This window comes from Dendrobates tinctorius, unplaced genomic scaffold (assembly GCF_039654945.1).
Source record: "Dendrobates tinctorius isolate UK_male_01 unplaced genomic scaffold, ASM3965494v1 ptg000022l, whole genome shotgun sequence".
In the NCBI taxonomy this organism is placed as follows: Eukaryota; Metazoa; Chordata; class Amphibia; order Anura; family Dendrobatidae; genus Dendrobates; species Dendrobates tinctorius.
The window spans coordinates 81,120,167-81,143,428 of record NW_027361690.1 but is presented as its reverse complement, the minus strand read 5'-3'; the positions used below and the strand labels follow the sequence as shown (position 1 = coordinate 81,143,428).

At 43.1% G+C, this 23,262-nt stretch overlaps 1 protein-coding gene across 4 annotated transcripts in view; it reads right to left on the bottom strand.

The window, feature by feature from the left end:
* The window catches only part of LRRC28 (leucine rich repeat containing 28), an 84,432-nt gene that overhangs the window by 17,330 nt on the left and 43,840 nt on the right, over window positions 1-23,262 (bottom strand). The gene's annotated exons all lie outside the window — the stretch shown is intronic.

Here is a 23,262-nt window from a genome sequence, read left to right as displayed (position 1 = left end):
TGTAAAGCAAAACTTGGCAAAGATTAAGACAAGTTTCCAGTGCAGGTAGCTTAGAAAGTCAACCCCACTACATATAGCTAGATTATAAACTCAAATGATATTTGACTTTCATCTATGACCTTCTTCACTTGTCAATTTCCCCCAAAATCACATAAAATTTGCACCAGATGAAGACAAAATGTCATTAAAATTGTGACAAAATTTCAGCATAACCACATAAACATGTATTGGTAAATGTGTGCCAACATTTGTCGTCACTTTGAGGACTGTTTGCCAAATAAAGCAAGGTTCAGACTAGTAATAGAAGTTCAGTTTTAGGAATAGAAAACTGGAATTGCTACCAGAAAAGGGATCCATCCTATGACTATATTGGTGTCTGCTTGGTTTCCATTTGGGTGGCCACTATTTTATCTAGCTAATACTCCTTCTTACAAGTGAAGAAAGTCAGAGGTGAGAGCCAGGTATCATTTTAGTTTTACATCTAGGTGTCACGTGTCAGTATTCAGAGTCGTGTATCAAAGAAACCTGAATCAAACGTACATTAATCTGATGTATGACAGACACCCATGTGTCCGATGTCTTATTCCAGAGAAATCCATATTAACTGTTAAGATCTATGGGCCGGATACTGATCTGCATGAGAGTCTGCCCCCAGAGCTTATCCTAAATGGAATGGGGCATTTCCAGTGTGAGACATGCATATCAGGAGAGCAGACTGTCAGTCATTACATGTCTCACACTGGTAATGCCCCCTTTAATTTACAATAAGCACTAGAGGCAAATTCTCATGCAGATCACGAAAATCTTAGCAGCTCATTTACATATTAAGAGAAATGTAGATTTTTTTGGAATGACATTAGGGCTATGTGCCCACGTAGCGTTTTAAAACGCTCACTAAAAACCGGACTCCTTCCCAGAAATCGTGCTGAAAAAAACGCGCAATTTCACTGCGATTTTACCGCGATTATGATCGCGATTTTGCCGCGATTTTCACGTGCGATATTCAAGCACTTTCCAAGCGATTTGAAGCATCGCTTGGAAAGTGATTGACAGGTTGGTCACACTCGTCAAACATAGTGTTTGACAAGTGTGACCAAGTTTTTACTATTGAGGCTGCCTATGCGGCCTCAATAGTAAAAGATAGAATGTTAAAATGCTAAAAAAAATAAAAAAATCGGGGTATATTTACCTTCCGGCGTCCCGCGCTGCATTCCCGGGCATCAGCGTTCCCAGTGATGCCTTGCGAGACCTGTGATGACGTAGTCTCGCGTTGCTATAGCGATCTCGCAAGACCGCTAGAGTCACGCGAGACTACGTCATTACAGGGCCTTGCCGCAAGGCATTACTGGGAACGCTTAGGCCGGGAATGCAGCGCGGGACATCGGCTGGTAAATATACCCCGATTTTTTATTTTTTATTCTTTTTTTTTACAGGGGTATGGTACCCAGGGCCTGTAGCACAGTCTCCTCTCCTCCACACCGTGGGTACCAACCGCACATGAGACGCTTAACTTCCCGCATGGTGGGCATAGCCACATGTGGGAAGTAAGCGATTCTCATGCATTCCTATGGGTGCGGAATCTCGGCAATTCTTTGCGATTCCGCACAAAAGAATGAGCATGCTGCGATTTTTTCCGCGATGCGATTCCGCTGCGGAAAAAAGCGCAGCATTAGCACAGCATGTGTGGAATGTCATAGGAATGCATAGGGGGCGTTCTGTACATGATTTTTAAACGTTTTCGCAGCGTTTTCGCGCCAAAAATCACGGCAAAAACGCTTAAAAATCGCTACGTGGGCACACAGCCTAAATCGGAAAAAGCTGCAGGAAACCGAATCTTTATAACGTAAAGAAAACATTCGCTGTTAAACAGAATTTCTAATCTGCAGTGTATAATTATATTTTACTCTTGAAAATCCCTGCTCTTTCTATGCTTAGACGTATAAAGGACGATCCTATTTATTGATTGACTTATGTGTGAATACAGCAATTAATTACTGTTCATATAACTCTTAGGCTGTGTGCACACGCTGCGGATTCCGCTGCGTTTCCGCAGCGGTTTTGGCCGCTGCGGACACGCAGCAGTTTTAGCTGCGGTGTACAGTACCATTCATTTGAATGGGAAAACAAAAAACGCTGTGCCGACGCTGCGGAAAAAAACGCGCGGATTTGCTGCGGTTTTGAATCCGCAGAAAGAATTGCATGTCAATTCTTTCTGCGGAAACCGCTGCGGGTTCCTATCTCCACCATTGTGGAGATAGTGAATCCGCAGGACCAAACCGCAGATAATCCGCAGGTCTTTGGACCTGCGGATTATCTGCGGTTTTTGCAAAATCCGTGCGGATTAATCCGCAGCGGATTCCGCAGCGTGTGCACGTACCCTTAAAGGGGAATATACTTTCAATAAACTTTTTAGAATAACTTATTGTGTGTAAGGAATAACACTTTTTCTGGTCATTATATGACTTGTATTATGCATTTTCAGAAGTTTTTCCATCTGCAGACTCTGGTTCTTCATTTGCAATTGACTCTGAGCTGGTGGTATGAGATTAGCTGCTAAAAATCTTCAAAACATAGCACAGCACAAAGAGAGGTATTCTTCCTCTTGATTCCTTAGATAGCACACAGACAAAAGCAGCAGACAAAAGCAGCAGAAGCATGGATAAAATTATACAGAAGTACTAAACTGTGCAGCTGTGAATCCAGATCTAGGGCAAAATAAAAAAAAACTTGTTAAAAAGCTCAACATAATCTTTCTGTGTCTCCCTATGCTTGTGTGAAGGTAAGCACTTAAATATTTATAGGGGTCAGACCTATGAATTTTGTAATACAATCATATGAAAACAAAACAGCAGAGTTTTTGACCAAATTACAGCAAAAGTCCTCGGCTCACCAGGAAGAACTCTGATACCATTATAATTGGAGGTCTTTGGCATAATAATGGAAGCATGGTCCGATCCTGTTTGTGAAAACATTTAAACCTGTACATAGAACTTGCTGTTCCTCAAGTGTTCTTAAAAAGTAACCTTAAAATTAGGCACGTAAGGGATATAATTGATCAGGTCACGGACAACCCCTTGAAGACAAATGAGATATATCCAATGAATATTTATCATCTATTGGCCTTAATTTGGAGACTGTTTATACTGCACAGGACATGTAGACTAGAGATGAGAAGTTAGCAGACAATGTAGTATTCTTAATTGATTGTGCCACATGGTTGATTGTTGCGGTATTTCCATTAAGTGACCCGTTGTGTCCATTACAGGGATTTTGTGACTGCTAAAGAAATTTCAGGTCATTAATTAAATGATGACAGATAGGAAATGACACAGGTAAAAAAGAAATTAATTTCACAGCGGTTTTCGCATTTGTGCCAGAGGCATGTCACAATGACTTTTCTACTCTGCTTAATTTTGGAGAGGGTGTTCAGACTTTGTCCTATGTACAGTCTGTGCCCACTAAGATACCCAGAGAGTCCTTCACCATTATGAAGGGCACATTGAAAACCTAGTGTTTGGGATCTGGCTAGCTTCCCGCTGGCGACACGGCCATGTTAATATACTCGATTTTGCCTGCCCTTCAGTTGTCTTCGGTTTAGACAAAGCTGACTGCCGTTTGTGCCACCAGACTGAAGGACAATCTCCCTCCCTCAATCCTCCTTGTCTTGTAAAAACTGCACTTTTAATTCTTTACTAAACACAAACGCTCTTGGTATATCTTGTCCAGATTTAGAGTGTAGCGTTGAGCAGAAAGGGTTGCAACACTCTGATCCAGCAACCATATCGGTTGTCTGTGGCTGCGGAAGCAGAACCCTGGGAACCTCCCACCTGCCAGCATCCCTGTCTAATCTTCTGAATAGTAAGTCTGGCTGTTACACACCTGACCTGCATCCGGGCTTTGCTCCACTCACCCCAGTCTTGCGTTGTGCTCCACCTCAGGCTTTGCAGATGGCCCAATGTGATCTCATATGATCATCGGCCTGGGCCTACCAGGACACACACCTTTGTCTTGGTATTAAAACTTTCTAGTTGCTCAGGAGAGCTGTCCGTTACCTGTTCCCGGTCCTCCAGGACCTCTGGTACGTATTCACCTGCGGTTGTCAGGACATCTCCTGTCGACCAGCAACTTCCGGGACCTCTACTACCTGTTCCCAATCTTCCAGGATGTCTCCAGTCCACTTGTAGCTTCCAGGACCTCTCCCACCTGCTCCCGATCTTCCAGGACCTCTGCTAAGTGTCCGGGTGCAGCTTCCAGGATCTCTGCTACGTGTCCCCAATCTTCCAGGACCTCTTCTACATGTCCAACTGCACCTTACAGGATCTCTCTTGTCCGCCTGTGGCTTCTGGGACCTCTGCTGTTACCGGTGTTCCAAGACCTTTGCTGCCTGTTCCGGGACGCCGGTCTGACTGTAGCTTCTGCACCTCTGCTACCTGTTTCCCACGTGCCTGAACTGCCTGCAGCACTGACGCCCATGGCCCATGTGCTTACCAGGACCTTGAGCTTTGAGGATCCACCTCATCTAGTGTGCCCAATATTGGCACGGACTACTAATGAGGGTCGACTGGACCAGGGCCCTGCAAATCATTTTACGTAAATCTAAATGCAAGCTTTTTTTAAGATACAGTCTAAAAACATGTGTCCTCTAATTGTTGTGTTTGGACAGAAAAAATAAGATTTGTAGCTTTTTTACTTTAGACTTTGTACTTTTGTTTCCAAGCACGAGGCAATCCACAAAGTAATTTGGTGTATGTGTTATTGTAAAGTAAATATGAGAATGGCCATCTCTAAATGGTGGTGGTTACAAGTGTTCTGAGGTTATAGCCATGACTGGCAGTCATAATGTGTACTAAAGGGATTTTATATGGAAAGTCATCAACCTTTATGCACAAAGTGAATAGGACGCAATTTTGGGCTGTGATAAAAGAAGAAACAATTGCACGTTCAAACCCTGAAGATGGTGATATCAAACTTTTGAGAAATGGCCCAAAGTAAACTTGTCACCTATATAATATAAAATTCTGGCCTGGGTATGATTTTTTTTTGCATATTGTGCAGACACAATAGTGAACGTTGGTGCAAAGGAGGTCAAATAGAGTCCAATATTTCAAAATTTAGACTCCCATGAGCCTCCTTCAAGTCAATGGTACGTCTGAAAACAAAAGCTATATGATTTCTCCAATCACCCAGTTTGAAGAACAACAATTTGACAATGTGTTCTGGAGACCAAAAACGTTGTGTGCTGTGTGGGGGACATCAAACCTTGCGCTTGCACCCAAATTTTCATACACTTTACGATATTACGATGCCATAAATTCATGTGCCAGATGCATCAATGTTTTACCCAATTTTTTTTTGTACCTAATCAAAGACTTATAGGGTTTGTCCACTACTTTTATATAGATGGCCTATCCTAAGGATAGGTCAACAATATCAGATCAACGACACCTGGCACTCTCACGACTGGCTGTTTCTGGTGCTCCTGCCTGTCCACTCTGACCACAACATGAATCTGACGCTAATAAATTAATGCTGACCCTTAGCTGCAAAAAGTTAGGGCAGGGATCCCCAACCTGTAGCTCGGGAGCCACATGTGGCTCGCGGTCCCATGAACTGTGGCTCACGACTGTCTGCCAGCTTGGTGCATTAGATCTAGCAAACAGGTAGGAAGAGCACATCTCAAAATGGTGAATTTTGTGAGTAGCCCTGCACAGAAGAGCAGATCTAGAAGGACATTTACTGGTCTCAGGGGTTTAGAGATGTTTTAGGTATGGTATGCTGGAGGATAGTACTACCTGTTAGAGGAGATGCTCAAAGATGGATGTGACCGTGTGTTGGGAGTCCTTGATGGGAGAATACTGAATGGGGGTATTGTGGGAACCCCTGGATCTCAGTGTACTGATTTGGAGTAATTTCTGTGGAAAAACTTTGGTTATCATTATATCTGTAATGGGGGCTTTGGTTGACACTACTTTGAAGGGGGTGGGGGGGCTGGATGTGGCTCACGCCCCTCTCTTGGGGTATGTGCACACGTTGCAGATTCTGCTGTGGAATTTTCAGCACAGATTTTGCTAAATCTGCAGATAAAATGACCTGCGTTTTACCTGCGGATTTAGTGCACATTTACTGCAAGTTTTTGTGCGGATTTCCCCTGCAGTTTTACACCTCCGGATTTCTATAATGGAGCAGGTGTAAAACTGCTGCAGAACTGCACAAAAGAAGTGACATGCTGCTTTTAAAATCCACACCAAATCTGCATGGAAAAATCTGCAGCATGTGCAACAGCGTTTTTTGCTTTACATAGCCTTAAATGATACTGTACATCACTTGCAGTTCTGCTGCAGTTCCACAGGGCCAAATCTGCTGCTGAACTGCAGCAAAATTCGCACCGTGTGCACATATCCTTAGTGCTGAATGTGGCTCGTGACCATCTCTCTAAGCTGAATGTGGTTCTCAAGGTCAGAAAGGTTGGGGACCAATGAGTTAAGCGGGAGTCACACATAGCAATCTCGCTAGCGAGATCGCTGCTGAGTCACAACTTTTGTGACGTAACCGCGATCTCACCAGCGAGATCGCTGTGCGTGACAGCGATCAGCGACCGGCCCCTCTGCCGGTATCACTGATCGCTGCAAGAAACCTCTGGACATATTTTTTGTCGCTGGTCTCCCGCTGGCCAGCACGCATCGCTGCATGTGACAGGCGGGAGACCAGCGATCAGCTGTAAAAAATAGAATTAAAATAAAAAATATAGTTATTCTCACCTTCCGACGTCCCGTTCAGCCATCCTGCCTCACTCCACGCTCCGGTCCCAGTGATCCTTTGCACGAATGACCGCGAGACTTCATGCTCCCACGAGACCGTGACGTCTCGCGGTCATTCTCGCAAAGGATCACTGGGATCGGAGCGTGGAGAGAGGCGGGAAGACTGCGCGGGACGTCGGAAGGTGAGAATAACTATATTTTTTATTTTAATTCTATTTTTTACAGGGATGGCAAGCGATGCCGGGCGCTCGGCATCGCTGTGCTGATCGCTGGTGAAGCTGTCTGTGTGACAGCTCACCAGCGATCACATAGCGACTTACCAGCGATCCTGACACGTTGATATCGGTGTCGGGATCGCTGGTAAGTCGCTATGTGTGACTCCAGCTTTAGGGCAACTAAATAATTCTGGACATGTAGTAAGACTGGTGGCGAGAAAATATGTGGTGGTATAAAAAATACTAATATTACTCAGACAAGAGTTAAATTATTTCCCCCATCACCCAAATCTGAATTCCACTGTAAACAGCTGGCCTTGTTCTATACTTAATGCTCCAATGCTCCTTAACCCCTTTCTGTCATGTGACGTACTATCCCGTCCATGTGCCCTGGGACTTAACCCCTTCATGACCCAGCCTATTTTGACCTTAATGACCTGGCCATTTTTTGCAATTCTGACCAGTGTCCCTTTATGAGGTAATAACTCAGGAACGCTTCAACGTATCCTAGCGATTCCGAGATTGTTTTTTCGTGACATATTGGGCTTCATGATAGTGGTAAATTTAGGTCGATAATTTTTGCGTTTGTGAAAAAAATGGAAATTTGGCGAAAATTTTGCAATTTTCAAATTTTGAATTTTTATTCTGTTAAACCAGAGAGTTATGTGACACAAAATAGTTAATAAATAACATCTCCCACATGTCTAATTTACATCAGCACAATTTTGGAAACAACATTTTTTTTCGTTAGGAAGTTATAAGGGTTAAAAGTTGACCAGCAATTTCTCATTTTTACAACAAAATTTACAAAACCATTTTTTTAGGGACCACCTCACATTTGAAGTCACTTTGAGGGGTCTAAATGGCAGAAAATACCCAAAAGTGTCACCATTCTAAAAACTGCACCCCTCAAGCTACTCAAAACTACATTCAAGAAGATTATTAACCCTTCAGGTGCTTCACAGGAACTAAAGCAACATGGAATGAAAAAATGGACATTTTAATTTTTCCAACCAAAATTTTATTTTAGCATCAGTTTTTTCATTTTCACATGGGTAACAGGATAAAATGTATCCTAAAATTTGTTGGGCAATTTCTCCTGAGTACACTGATACCTCATATGTGGTCATAAACCACTGTTTGGGCGCACGGCAGGGCTCAGAAGGCAAGGAGCGCCATTTTACTTTTTGAATGTAAAATATGCTTGAATGTTTAGCGGTTGCCATGTCTTGTTTTAAGAGTACCTGTGTGCCTAAACATTGGAGCTCCCCCACAAGTGAGCCCATTTTGGAAACTAGACCCTCCAAGGAACTTATCTAGATGCATAGTATGCACTTTGAACCCCCAGGTGCTTCACAAATTGATCTGTAAAAAAAAAAAAAAGTACTTTTTTTTTTCACAAAAATTTTATTTGGCCTCAGTTTTTTCATTTTCACATGGGCAACAGGATAAAATGGATCCTAAAATTTGTTGGGCAATTTCTCCTGAGTACATCAATATCTCATATGTGGTCATAAACCACTGTTTGGGCGCACCGCAAGGCCCGGAAGGGAAGAAGCGCCTTGTGACTTTTTGATTGGAAAATTAGCTCCAATCGTTAGCGGACACCATGTCGCATTTGGAGAGCCCCTGTGTGCCTAAACATTGGAGCTCCCCCACAAGTGACCCCATTTTGGAAACTAGACCCCCCGAAGGAACTTATCTAGATGTGTGGTGAGCACTTTGAACCCCCAAGTGCTTCACAGAAGTTTATAACGCAGAGCAGTGAAAATAAAAAAATAATTTTTTTTCCTCAAAAATGATTTTTAGCCCGCTATTTTTTATTTTCCCAAGGGTAACAGGATAAATTGGACCCCAAAAGTTGTTGTCCAGTTTGTCCTGAGTACACTGGTACCCCATATATGTGGGGGAAAACCACTGTTTGAGCGCACGGCATGGCTCAGAAGGGAAGGAGCGTCATTTGACTTTTTGAATGGAAAATTAGCTCCAATCGTTAGCGGACACCATGTTGTGTTTGCAGAGCCCCTGTGTGCGTAAACTTTGGAGCTCCCCCACAAATGACCCCATTTTGGAAACTAGACCCCCTAAGGAACTTATCTAGATGCATAGTGAGCACTTTGAACCCCCAGGTGCTACGCAGAAGTTTATAACGCAGAGCCGTTAAAATAAAAATATTTTTTTTCCCTCAAAAAATAAATTTTTAGCCTGCTATTTTTTATTTTCACAAAGGTAACAGGATAAATTGGACCCCAAAAGTTGTTGTCCAGCTTGTCCTGAGTACGCTGGTACCACATATGTGGGGGGGACCACTGTTTGGGCACACGTTGGGGCTCAGAAGGGAAGTAGTGACGTTTTGAAATGCCGACTTGATGGAATGGTCTGTGGGCGTCATGTTATGTTTGCAGAGCCCCTGATGTACCTAAACAGTGGAAACCCCCCACAAGTGACCCCATTTTGGAAACTATATCACCTAAGGAACTAATCTAGATGTGAGGTCAGCACTTTGAACCCCCAAGTGCTTCACAGAAGTTTATAACGCAGAGCTGTGAAAATAAAAAAATATTTTTTTTTCCTCAAAAAGTGATTTTTAGCCCACTATTTTTTATTTTCACAAGGGTAACAGGATAAATTGGACCCCAAAAGTTGTTGTCCAGTTTGTCCTGAGTACGTTGGCACCCCATATATGGGGGGGGACCACTGTTTGGGCACACGTTGGGGCTCGGAAGGGAAGTAGTGACGCTTTGAAATGCCGACTTGATGGAATGGTCTGTGGGCGTCATGTTACGTTTGCAGAGCCCCTGATGTACCTAAACAGTGGAAACCCCCAACAAGTGACCCCATTTTGGAAACTAGACCCCCCAGGGAACTTATCTAGATGTGTGGTGAGCACGTTGAACCCCCAAGTGCTTCACAGAAGTTTATAACGCAGAGCTGTGAAAATAAAAAAATTTTTTTTTTTCCTCAAAAAGTGATTTTTAGCCCACTATTTTTTATTTTCACAAGGGTAACAGGATAAATTGGACCCCAAAAGTTGTTGTCCAGTTTGTCCTGAGTACGTTGGTACCCCATATATGGGGGGGACCACTGTTTGGGCACACGTCGGGGTTCGAAATGGAGGGAGCACCGTTTGACTTTTTGAACGCAAAATTGGCTGGAATAAATGGTGGCTCCATGTCGCGTTTGGAGAGCCCCTGATGTACCTAAACAGTGGAAACCCCTCAATTCTATCTCCAACCCTAACCCCAACACACCCCTAACCCTAATCATAACCCTAACCACAACCCTAATCCCAACACACCCCTAACGAAATCCCATCTCTAACCCTAACCACAAGCCTAACCGTAATCCCAACCCCAACCCAACCCTAACCCCAATTCCAACCCTAACCCTAAGTTCAACCCTAACCCTAAGTTCAACCCTAACCCTTAGTCCAACCCTAACCCTTAGTCCAACCCTAACCCTTAGTCCAACCCTAACCCTTAGTCCAACCCTAACCCTAGCCCTAACCCTGGCCCTAACCCTAACCCTAGCCCTGGACCTAACCCTAATGGAAAAAAAAAAATATATATTTTATTATTTGTCCCTACCTATGGGGGTGATAAGGGGGGCGGTGATTTACTTTTTATTTATTTTGATCACTATGAAAGTTTATCATAGTGATCAAAATAAATGAATGAATCTGCAGCGTTGCAGATTCGATTCGGCGCACTGCGCATGCGCCCGCCATCTTGCAAGATGGCGGCGCCCATGACGCTGGACGGCAGGACACCGGGACGGATAGCGGGAGGTCGGAGGCACAAAGGAGGGTGAGAGTGGGTGATCGGAGGGGCGATCGGAGGGCTGGGGGGCGGAGGGAAGGCGGAGGGGCAGATCATGACGGCGGCTGCCGATCGGTGCCGTCAGACGGTGGCGGCAGCCGATCGGTGCCGTCAGTCGGTGTGGGGGGGGTCGGGTCTCGGTGTCCAGCCATGTCCGATGCTATTTCAGCATCGGCCATGGATGGATTGTAATATTTCACCAATTTTCATTGGTGAAATATTACAATCGCTCTGATTGGCAGTTTCACTTTTAACAGCCAATCAGAGCGATCGTAGGCACGTGGGGGCTAAGCCACACCCCCAGGTGTTAACTCTGAAGGGTCCTTTGTGTGCGGGTCGGGTGACCTTTCAGTGACCCCGGTCACCCGACCCGCAGGGGGGCTATTTATAGCATGACGCCTACGTAGGCGTCATAGGTCGTTTGGGCACTGCTTTTCATGACGCCTACGTAGGCGTCATGGGTCGTGAAGGGGTTAATTCCCAGGGACGGGATAGTACGTCACAGCGATCAGCGGCGCCCACATGGTGAGCGCCGCTGATCGCGGCCAGGTGTCAGCTGATTATCACAGCTGACACCCGGCACAATGTGTCAAGGGCGGTTACGGACCGCCCCGACACGTTAACCCCTTGCACACCGCGATGAAACACGATCGCGGTGTACCGGGGGTTAAAGGGAAGCATCGGCAGGGAGGGGGCTCCTTCCGTGCTTCCCTGAGCCCCCCACAGCAGCGCAATGTGCAGCGCTGCTGCGGGGGGCTCCATCCCTGCAGGTCCCCGAATCCAAGATGGCGACGGGGACCTTCGGGGGCCTGCAGGGAGCTGGCTTCCTCATGCCTGCAAAGCGCAGGCAAGTAGGAAGCCATGTTCAGTGCCTGTGACAGATCGCTGATCTGTCACAGTGATCTGTGATGTGACAGATCAGCGATCTGTCACAGGACAGTGATGTCCCACCTGGGACAATGTAATAAAGTAAAAAAAAAAAAAGTGTAAAAATAATTTAAAAAAAAAAAAAAAAATCGCTAAATAAATAAAAAAAAAATTTCATTTTTTTGTAAATAAAACAAAACAATAAAAGTACACATATTTGGTATCGCCGTGTTCGTAACGACCCGCCCTATAAAACTGTCCCATTAGTTAACCCCTCAAAAAATAAAAATAAAAAACGAAGCAAAAAATAATGATTTATTATCATACCGCCGAACAAAAAGTGCAATAACGCGCGATCAAAAAGACGCATATAAATATCCACGGTACCGCTGAAAACGTCATCTTGTCCCGCAAAAAACGAGCTACCACACAGCATCATCAGCGAAAAAATAAAAAAGTTATAGCTCGCAGAATAAAGCGATGCAAAAATAATTATTTTTTATATAAAATTGTTTTCATTGCATAAAAGCGCCAAAACATAAAAAAAGACCTAAATGAGGTATCGCTGTAACCGTGCTGACCCGAAGAAGAAAAGGGCTTTATCAATTTTACCGCAGGCGGAACGGTGTAAACGCCCCCCCAAAAGAAATTCATGAAACGCTGTTTTTTGTTCATTCTGCGTCCCAAAAATCGGAATAAAAAGCAATCAAAAGATGTCACATGCCCAGAAATGGTACCAATAAAAATGTCAACTCGTCCCGCAAAAAATAAGACCTCACATGACTCAGTGGGTCAAAATATGGAAAAATTATAGCCCTCAATATGTGGTGATGCAAAAACTATTTTTACAATAAAAAGCGTCTTTTAGCGTGTGACAGCTGCCAAACATAAAAACCGCCATAAATAGTAAATCAAACCCCCCCCCCGTTATCACCCCCTTAGTTAGGGAAAAATAATAAAATAAAAAAAATGTATTTATTTCCATTTTTCCATTAGGGTTAGGGCTAGGGTTAGGGCTAGGGTTACGGCTGAGATTAGGGTTAGGGGTGTGTTGGGGTTAGGGTTGGAGTTAGAATTGGGGGGTTTCCACTGTTTGGGCACATCAGGGGCTCTCCAAATGCAACATGGCGTCTGATCTCAATTCCAGCCAATTCTGCGTTGAAAAAGTCAAATGGTGCTCCTTCCCTTCCGAGCTCTGCCATGCGCCCAAACAGTGTTTTACCCCCACATATAGGGTATCAGCGTACTCAGGACAAATTGCAAAACAACTTTTGGGGTCCAATTTCTCCTGTTACCCTTAGGAAAATAAAAAATTGGGGGAAAAATATCATTTTTGTGGAAAAAAATGTTTTTTTTATTTTCACGCCCGGGCATTATAAACTTCTGTGAAGCACTTGGGGGTTCAAAGTGCTCACCACACATCTAGCTAAGTTCCTTAGGGGGTCTAGTTTCCAAAATGGGGCCACTTGTGGGGGTTTCCACTGTTTAGGTACATCAGGGGCTCTCTAAAGGCAACATGACACCCGCAGACCATTCCATCAAAGTCTGAATTCCAAAACGTCACTACTTCCCTTCCGAGCCCTGACATGTGCCCATACAGTAGTTTTCTCCCACATATGAGGTATCAGCGTACTCAGGACAAATTGGACAACAACTTTTGGGGTCCAAATTCTCCTGGTACCCTTGGGAAAATAAAAAAAATTGGTGACTAAAAGATCATGTTTGTGGATAAAATACGATTTTTTTTATTTTCACGCCCGGGCGTTATAAACTTCTGTGAAGCACTGGGGGGTTCAAAGTGCTCACCATACATTTAAAGTAGATAAGTTCCTTGGGGGGTCTAGTTTCCAAAATGGTGTAATTTGTAGGGGGTTTTCACTGTTTTGGTACATCAGGGGCTTTCCAATCGCGACATGGTGTCCGATCTCAATTCCAGCCAAAAAAGTCAAATGGCGCTGCTTCCCTTCTGAGTTCTGCCATGCGCCCAAATAGTCATTTACACCCACATGTGGGGTATGAGCATACTCAGGACAAATTGCACAATAACTTTTAGGGTCCTGTTACCCTTTGGAAAATAAAAATTGGGGGTGAAAAGATCATTTTTGTGGAAAAAATATGATTTTTTAATTGTACCGCTGTACGTTATAAACTTCTGTGAAGCCCTTGTTGGTTCAAAGTTCTCACCACATATCTAGATAAGTTCCTTGGGGGGTCTAGTTTCCAAAATGGGGTCACTTGTGGGGGGTTTCCACTGTTTAGGTACATCAGGGGCTCTCCAAACGTGACATGGCGTCCGATCTGAATTCTAGCCAATTTTGCATTGAAAAAGTCACACGGCGCTCCTTCCCTTCTGAGCTCTGCCATGCGCCGACAGTGGTTCCCCCCCACATATCAGGTATCAGCGTACTCAGGACAAACTGCACAATAACTTTTGCAGTCCAACTTCTCCTGTTACCCTTGGTAAAATAAAAAAAATTGAACCTGAAGTATTTTTTTTGTGAAAAAAAGTTAAATGTTCATTTTTTTTTAAATATTCAAAAAATTCCTGTGAAGCACCTGAAGGGTTAATAAACTTCTTGAATGTGGTTTTGAGCACCTTAAGGGGTGCAGTTTTTAGAATGGTGTCACTTTTGGGTATTTTCTATCATATAGACCCCTCAAAGTGGCTTCAAATGTGATGTGGTCCATAAAAATAAAATGGTGTTGCAAAAATGAGAAATCGCTGGTCAACTTTTAACCATTATAACTTATTAAGTTTTTTGTGTGCCGTATCTCTGTGATTTAAGGGCATAAAAATTCAAAGTTGGAAAATTGCGAAATTTTCAAAATTTTCGCCAAATTTCCATTTTTTTCACAATTAAACGCAAGTTATATGAATGAAATTTTACCACTAGCATGAAGTACAATATGTCACAAGAAAACAATGTCAGAATCACCGGGATCCATGGAAGCGTTCCAGAGTTATTCCCTCATAAAAGGACAGTGGTCAGAATTGTAAAAATTGGCCCGGTCATGAACGTGCAAACCACCCTTGGGGGTTAAGGGGTTAAAGAGTTGACCTGGTTAAAAGAGCTCTCACAAGGTCACAAGTGGACAGTTTTTGCTCTTTTGTACTCTCACTGCTCCTATGAGTATTCAGTTTCTTTTTGTTTGCTTTTTTTAATGCATCATACTGATCCAGAGATATGAACTTTATGGTCTTCACAAGGGGGCATGCTTATAGGATCTTCTGGAGGCATATTTAGGTTGTTCTGCATTATCCCCCTGTAAGCACCACCCCTTGTAAAGAACATAAAAATAGCAATGAATAAAAAGGCACAGATCTCTATAACCCCTTTGATTAGGTGCAGGTGTCAGTTCTGCATGAGAGGTGACACCCCGTAGCAACGACGTTTAACAACTCTGATTATGGTGTCAATAGTAACAGTGACATCGAGGTGCATCACACAGGGAGTGAGCTCCCTGTCTGCTCCCATCAGCACAACGCAATCGCATCGCGTTGTGCAGATAGTGTCCATGGTGACCAACGGCCACAAGATGGCTGCGGGGTCCTTCACGGAAGGTGGCTTTTGAGCGTCTGCGAAGAGAAGGAGCTGATACGCCTCCTTCCCTGCCGATCAGACACTGCTCACATGCCCGGGCAGTGCAGAAGCATTGCAGAGTATCAGATCAGTGATCTGTCACTGTACAGTGCAGTCCCATCCTGGGACAATGTAAAAACGTTAAAAAAAAGTTATTACAAAGTGTAAAAATGTAAAAAAAAAAAAAAATCCTCAAATAGAGAAAAAAAATATATTATTACAATAAATACAATGATTTATGTATAAAAACAAACAAACAAAAAAGTACACACTTGTTATCGCCACTAGTTAACCCCTTCAGCGAACAGTGTAAAAAATAAATAAATAAAAAACAGGGTAAAAAAACTATGCTTTATCATCATACTGCTGAACAAAAAGTGCAATAAAACAAGATACAAAATGCCATCTGGTCCCGCAAAAAACAAGCCGCTATAAAGCTCCGTCAGCAGAAAAATAAAAAAAAGTTATAGCTCTCAGAATAAAGCGATGCAAAATTATTTTTTCTAAAAAATTGTTTTTATTGTGTAACATCACCGAAACATAAAAAAATGATATAAATGAGGTATTGCTGTAATCGTACTGATCCGGAGAATAAAACCGCTTTATCAATTTTACCACATGCGGAACGTTCAATTCCTGAATTGCTGTTTTTTGTTTATTCTGCCTCCTAAAAATCGGCATAGTAGGCCATCAAAAAATGTTATGAGCCCAAAAATAGTACCAATAGAAATGTCAACTCGTCCCGCAAAAAAGAAGCCGTCACATGACTCTGTTGGCCGAAATATGGGAAAATTATAGCTGTCTAAGCATGGCGATGCAAAAACTAGTTTTTGAAAAATGAAATGTCTTTTAGTGCGTGACAGCAGCCAAACATAAGAACCCGATATAAATTGGGATGGCTGAAATTGCACTGACCCAAAGAATAAAGACGTCTAATACCGCACAAGGAACGGCGTAAAAAATACATAAAACCAATTCTTCATCTGCTGTTGATTTGTTCATTCTACCTCTCACAGATCGCAGTAAGGCTGGGCTCACATTTATCCTGCACTTCGCGCTTACATCACGGTTTCCGTGTAAATATCTGAAATCCGTGATTCAGACGGAACCCCCTGCGGAAGATTCCCTATAATGAGGCAGATGGAGACAGAGTGAACACTGTCTGACCTGTGATCAGGCAGTGTGTCGTTTTAGGCGAGCAAACAAGCCCGGCCGACTACAGTTTTGTGCACTTCTGAAAAGAAAGACAACGGTGGATAGAAGCCAGACAGAGTCCAGAGTAACACATTATAGTGAATGGATCCCTCGGGGGTTTCATCTGTCACGTCACTCAGAGATTTAGATGGAATCCCCGATGTAAGTGCTCAGCGTAGAGCGCCGGATAAATGTGATCCCAAACGTTATGTAAAATGTTCCCAATAAAAGGTTCAACTCAATCCACAAAAAAAGCAAGTCCCCTTCTACATTACTGGTAGTACAAAGGCTCTGGAAAAGCTAAATGACTCCTCGCACATCAAAAGAAATTCAGTAAATTCTGCGCTAAGAAAAATCTAAATGCCCCCTACCTTCTGAGCCCCAGTGTGCCTAAACCACATTTAGCGCCCACATTTTTGGCATTTCTGAAGTGATGAGAGCCTGCCTAATTTACGGGTACGTGTCTCCAGAAGCATGACCTTGGCAAAATCTGCTCTCTAGAGGCAAATAGCGCTCTGTCCCTCCCGACTCGCGCCGTGTGGCTAAGCAGTACTGTACAGCCACATATGGGTATTTCTACAATCAGCAGAAATTGTGGGACAAATTTTGGTGCCAATTTTACCCATTTCCCTGTATGAAAATGTAAAATTTGAGGCTAACACAATTAAAAATGTAAATTATTTTATCTTCACTGCTCAAATGTATAAAATTCTGTGACACACCTGTGGAATCAATATAAACACTGCACCCCTAGATAAATTCATTGAGAGGTATAGTTTGTAAAATGGGGTCACTTATGGGGTGTTCTGCTGTCCTTGCACCTCAAGTGCTCTGCCAATGTGACATGGCACCCCCAAACAAGTGCAGCAAAATCTACGCTGTAATATGGCGCTATGTCCCTTCTGAGCTATGCAATGTGCCTCAAAAGTAGTTTTCGACCACATATGGGGTATTGATGAACACAGGAGAAATTTCACAACAAATGTTGCGGCCTATTTTCTTCATTACCCTTGTGAAAATGCAAAATTTGGGGCTAAAAAAAATAAAATAAAATAAAATTTGCGTCACATCTGGCCACATCATGATGTTATAACCTCATCAATTTTGCGGTATAACCCCTGAAACATACGTTCTTCAAAGTATAAAAGTGATGGTGTGAGTGATCTTAAGAATAAATATCTATTACAATCTGAATAAATACAGATTTAAACTCTGATAAAGAACCTGTTGGTTTGATGGTGCAATGCTTTGTAGAAATGTTATACTTTATTTGTAGTGCTTGTTTACTCTATTGTTGAAAGTATGCTTCTATATCTACTTTGGATGATAATGATATGCTGATCCGTATTCTATACTGCAATGTCTTATGCTTGTTGTATTAATTTGTGGAATCTTTCAATAAAAAGTTTAAAAAAATAAAAATTGTGTGGGAAAAATGTGATTTTTTTTTGTTTTTTAAGGCTCAACATTATAAACTTCTGTGAGGCACCTTGGAGTTCAAGGTGTTCAATACACATCTAGATAAGTTCCCTGAACCAAAATGGTGTCACTTGTGGGGGGTTACCACTGTTTAGGCACTTCAGTGGCTCTCCAAACATGACACAGCGTCCGCTAATTACGGTATTCAAGCAAGTTTTGCATTCAAAAAGTCAAATGGTGCTCCTTCCCTTCCGTGCGCCCAAACAGTAGTTTTACCCCAAATATGGTGTATCGACATGCTCATAAGAAATTGCACAAAAAATTATATGGTGCAATTTCTCCTGTTACCCTTATGAAAATGCAAAATATGGAAGTAAAAAACATTTTTGTGGGGAAAATGTTTTTTTTTTTTTTATTTCACGGCGCAACGTGGTAAACTTCTGTGAAGCACCCTGGGGTTCAAGGTTACTCAAGGTGCTCAATACACATCTAGGTATGTTCCCTTAGGGGGTCTAGTTTCCAAAATGTTGTCACTTGTGGGGGGGGGTTACTGTTTAGGCACATCAAGGGCTCTCCAGTAAATATTGCATTCAAAAACTCAAATGGTGCTCCTTCCCTTCCAAGCCCTGCCGTGCGCACAAATAAAAGCTTTCCTCCACATATTGGATATCGGCATACTTAGGAGAAATTGCACAACAAATTGTGTGGTCCATTTTCTCCTGTTACCCCTATGAGAGTATGTCACACAAAATAGTTTATAAATAACATTTCCCACATGTCTACTTTACATCAGCACAATTTTTGAAACATAATTTTTTTTTTGTTAGGAAGTTAGAAGGGTTAAAAGTTGACCAGTAATTTCTCATATTTCCAACAAAAATTACAAAACCATTTTTTAAGGACCACATCACATCTGAAGTGGCTGCCTATATAACAGAAAATACCCAAAAGTTACACCCTTCTAAAAACTGCACCCCTCAAGGTGCTGAAAACCACATTCAAGAAGTTTATTAACTCAAGTGCTTCACAGGAATTAATGTAATGTAGAAGGAAAAAAATGAACATTTAACTGTAGACACAATTTTTACAAGGGTAACAGTACAAAATGGACCCCAAAATTTGTTGTGGAATTTCTCACGAGTATGCCGATACCCCATATGTGGGGGAAAACTACTGTTTGGGAACATGGCAAGGCTTGGAAACGAAGGAGCGCCATTAGACTGCTAAATTGGACAAATAGTGGACGCCATGTCACGTTTGAAGAGCCCCTGATGTGCCTAAACCGTGGAAAGTGATCCCATTTTGGAAACTAGACCCCTCAAGGACTGTATCTAGATGTGTGTTGAGCACCTGGAATCCCCACTAAAGTTTATAACGTAGAGCCAAGAAAATAAAAAATAATTTTTTTCTACAAAAATGTTCTTTTAGTTCCAATTTTTTTTATTTTAACAAGGGTAACAGGAGAAAATGTACCCCAAAATACATTGTGCAATTTCATCTGAGTATGCAGACACCCCATATTTGGGGGAAAACTACTGTTTGGACACACGACAGGGCTCAGAGAGGAAGGGGTGACGTTATGGAATGCAGACTTTGATGGAATTGTCTGCTGGTGTCATGATGTGTTTGGAGAGCCCTTGATGTGCCTAAACAGTGGAAACCCCCCCACATGTCACCCCATTTAGGAAACTAGACCCCTAAAGGAATTTATCTAGACGTGTGGAGAGCACCTTGAACCCACAGGTGTTTCACAGAATTTTACGTTGATCTGTGTTTTCCATAAAAATATTGTTTTAGCCCCCAATTTTTTCATTTTCATAATGATAGCAGGAGAAAATGGGCCCCAAAATGTGCTGTGCAATTTTTCCTGAGTACACCAATACTCCATATGTAACTAAAAAGTACTTTTGAGCACAGTGCAAAGCTCAGAAGAGAAAGAGCGCTATATTGTAGTGCACATTTTGCTGGACAGGTTTGAGGGTGCCAGGTCACACTGACAGAGCCCTTGAGGAGCCAGAACAGTAGAACCCCCAATAAATGATCTCATTTTATAAACTACACCCCTCAATTAATTCATCTGGAGCTGCACTGATCATATTGACACCACATGTGCGTCACAGAAGTTTATACCATTTGGCGGTGAAGAAAGAATAATTACATTTTTGACACTAAAATGTTGTTTTAGCCCCAAGTTTTTAATTTTTCTAAGGGCTAATAGGAATTCATGGACCTCGGTTTGTTGTAAAAATTTCTCCCGAGTGCGGCGATACCTTACATGTAATCGGAAAATACTTTTCTAGCACAGTACAAAGTTCAGAAGGAAAGTAGCCCCATATTATAGTGCATATTTTACTGTTAAGGTTTGCGGGTGTCATGACCCACAGAGAGAGCCCCTGCGGTGCCAGAACAGCAGAACCCTCATAAGTGACCACATTTTAAAAACTACACCTCTCAATGAATTTATCTAAGGTGCAGTGATCATATTGACACCACAGGTGTCTCACAGAATTTTATACCACTGGGCAGTGAAGAAATAATAACATTTTTACCACCAATATTTTGTTTTTGCCCCAGATTTTACATTTTCACAAGGGAAAATGGGTGAAAATGGCACCAACATTTGTCCCACAATTCCTCCTGAATGTAGAAATATCCCTTATGTGGTTGTACAGTCAGGGCCGGTTTTAGATAAAGTGGGGCCCTGGGCAAAAATTTACAGTGGAGCCACAAATGCTCACATATTGCACCATCACACAGAAACATTTCAGTTGTACCTGCGCTGAGTTCAGGTCGCTAAACGAGCGCGATCGACAACACTGAAGTTATTCACCACTTGTTTACCGGCCTCCTTAGGGTATGGGCACACGTTCAGTAATTGGCAGCACTTTGGACGCAGCATATGTCCGTTGCGTCCAAAGTGCTTGCCGGCTATTGAACGCAGGTGAATCCGCATGTGTTCACTCAACCGTGTGGATTCACCGTGTCCAATACATTCTACGGGTGAAATTTATCTTGCGGAGGCTCGTGTCTCCGCAAGATAAATAGGCATGCTGCGGTCTGGAGAGACGCGCCGCATGTCTGTGCACGCATAGTGGACATGGGATTTCTTGAAATCCCATCCACTGTTCTGTAACATCTGGACGCTGCACAAGTACGCAGCGTCCAACCCGTATCGCTTACTGACTGTGTGCATCTACCCTTACTCCGGCTGAGGAAGAATGATTGGTACAGATAGTCCTCACACACACACACACACACACACAGTATAATGCAACCCCCTCAGAGTACAATGCAGTGCCCTCAGAGTGTAAACGCAGCCCACCTGAGAATAATGCAGCACCCTGAGTATAATGCAGTGCCCTCAGAGTATAACGCAGCATCCCAGTGAATAATGCAGCGCCCTCAGAGTATAATGCAGCCCCCAACACAAACACACGGTATAGTGCAGCCCCCACACAAACAGTATAGTGCAGTCCCCCCACACACAGTAAAGTGCAGCCCCCCTCACATAGTATAGTCCAGCCCCCACACAACCAAGAATAGTGCAGTCCTCCCACACAGAGTATAATGCAGCCCAGACACAGTATAATGCAGCCTGCACACATACAGTATAATGCAGCCCCCCCACACAGTATAGTGCAGTCCCCCCATACAGTATAGTGTAGCCCCCACACAAAGTATAATGCAGCCCCCACACAAAGTATAATGCAGCACCCACACAAAGTATAATGCAGCCCACACACACAGTATAGTGCAGCCCCCACACACAGTATAGTGCAGCCTCCCACACACACAGTATAGTGAAGCCTCCACACATAGTATAATGAAGCCCTCCACATACACAGTATAGTGCAGCAGAAACACACAATACAGTATGGTGCAGTCCCACCACACACAGTATAGTGCAGCAGACACACAAATGCACAACACAGTATAGTGCAGCAGACACACACACAATAAAGTATAGGGCAGTCCCCCCACACACACAGTATAGTGCAGCAGACACACACACAATACTTACCTCTCCTCATTCCCCTGCTGCTCTGGCTTCTGCAGAGCGTCTCAGTGTCTGATTAGCTCCACTGCTGGCACAAGCTGAGTCAGAGGCAGAGTGATTGGAGAGTGAGCGTCAAATGATTCTCTCACCTCTATCACTGCTTTCAACTGTATCAGATCAGTGTCTATGATGCCAATAAGTTGAATGCGCAATACGAGGGAGGGGGGTGGCAGCGGTGCCGGGCTCTACATACTCAGGGGCCCCTGAGCGTTCGTTTCAGCCCGTAAGGGTATGTGCACACATATGCAGAAAATTCCTAACTGAAAACCGGACTCCTTCCCAGAAAACGCACGCCCCCCCCCCCCCACACACAAATTTTCTGCGCGATTTTTCCGCGTTTTTTTCCGGAGCGTCCCCAGTCTCATAGAAAATAGCTGGAAATGCGGATTTTTCCGCAAAAGTAATGAGCATGCGGCATTTTTTACGCATGCTTCTTGTAAGCGTTTTTTTGCTGGTAAAAACGCTTAAAAAATGCGAAAAAGCACTTACGTGTGCACATACCCTCACTCTGTGCACACTGCAATCTGTCTGGCTGATGAAGATCATTGTAGGACCAAAACGTCGTCTTTATTTTTGGATTGCCTGCACACAATAAAATTATCTGCTTACAGAATTTACTTGAGTGCAAAGTTTTCTACAAGATTTACATGGAAAATCATCTTACTTGGGCACCATCCACAGGAGAGCCGTAATTAGCAATTTTTCTAAATGTGGTTTAGGAACACTGGGGCTCAGAAGGGGCACTTGGATTTGGGAGCGCAGAATTCCCTGGATTTCTTTTGGGGAGCGAGGAGCTGTGACAACACAGCATTTCTTCTTAATTATGCTAAATGTAAATTGAGTAACCCACAATCATAAACTGTTGACTTAAGTATTGAGTCTTTATGTAGGACGAATATTTAGATGTATGAAATTATCTTCTACAGTTTATCTTCTGTTATCTTTGCAAATCAGTAAGGCATGGCCACTGAACAATGATGTGTGCTGATATGTTGATTACTTACATTGTTTATGCCAGACAGTTTGTTGGCATTTCCAAAAAGATGTGGGAAAACTATGCAAATAGCTTACATAATTGAACAATGCAGGTTGGCCTCATTCACATCTCTCTCTGACCTCTGGATGCTGGTTGAAGGCCAGTTGAGAACTATGTAAAGAGACTTTTTCTTCTGGTCGAGGTGACTCTTCAGGATCTCAGCTTAGGGTACTACGGACCGGGAAGACACAGTACTGCTTCATTGACCATCACTGAAACCACAAAGATGCCGTAAAAGAATCTAGGTTGAGACAATCGGGTCACCTGGCCACATACCTCACTGCTCTCGGTTAGCTTCCTAAGCTTGCCGTTACCTC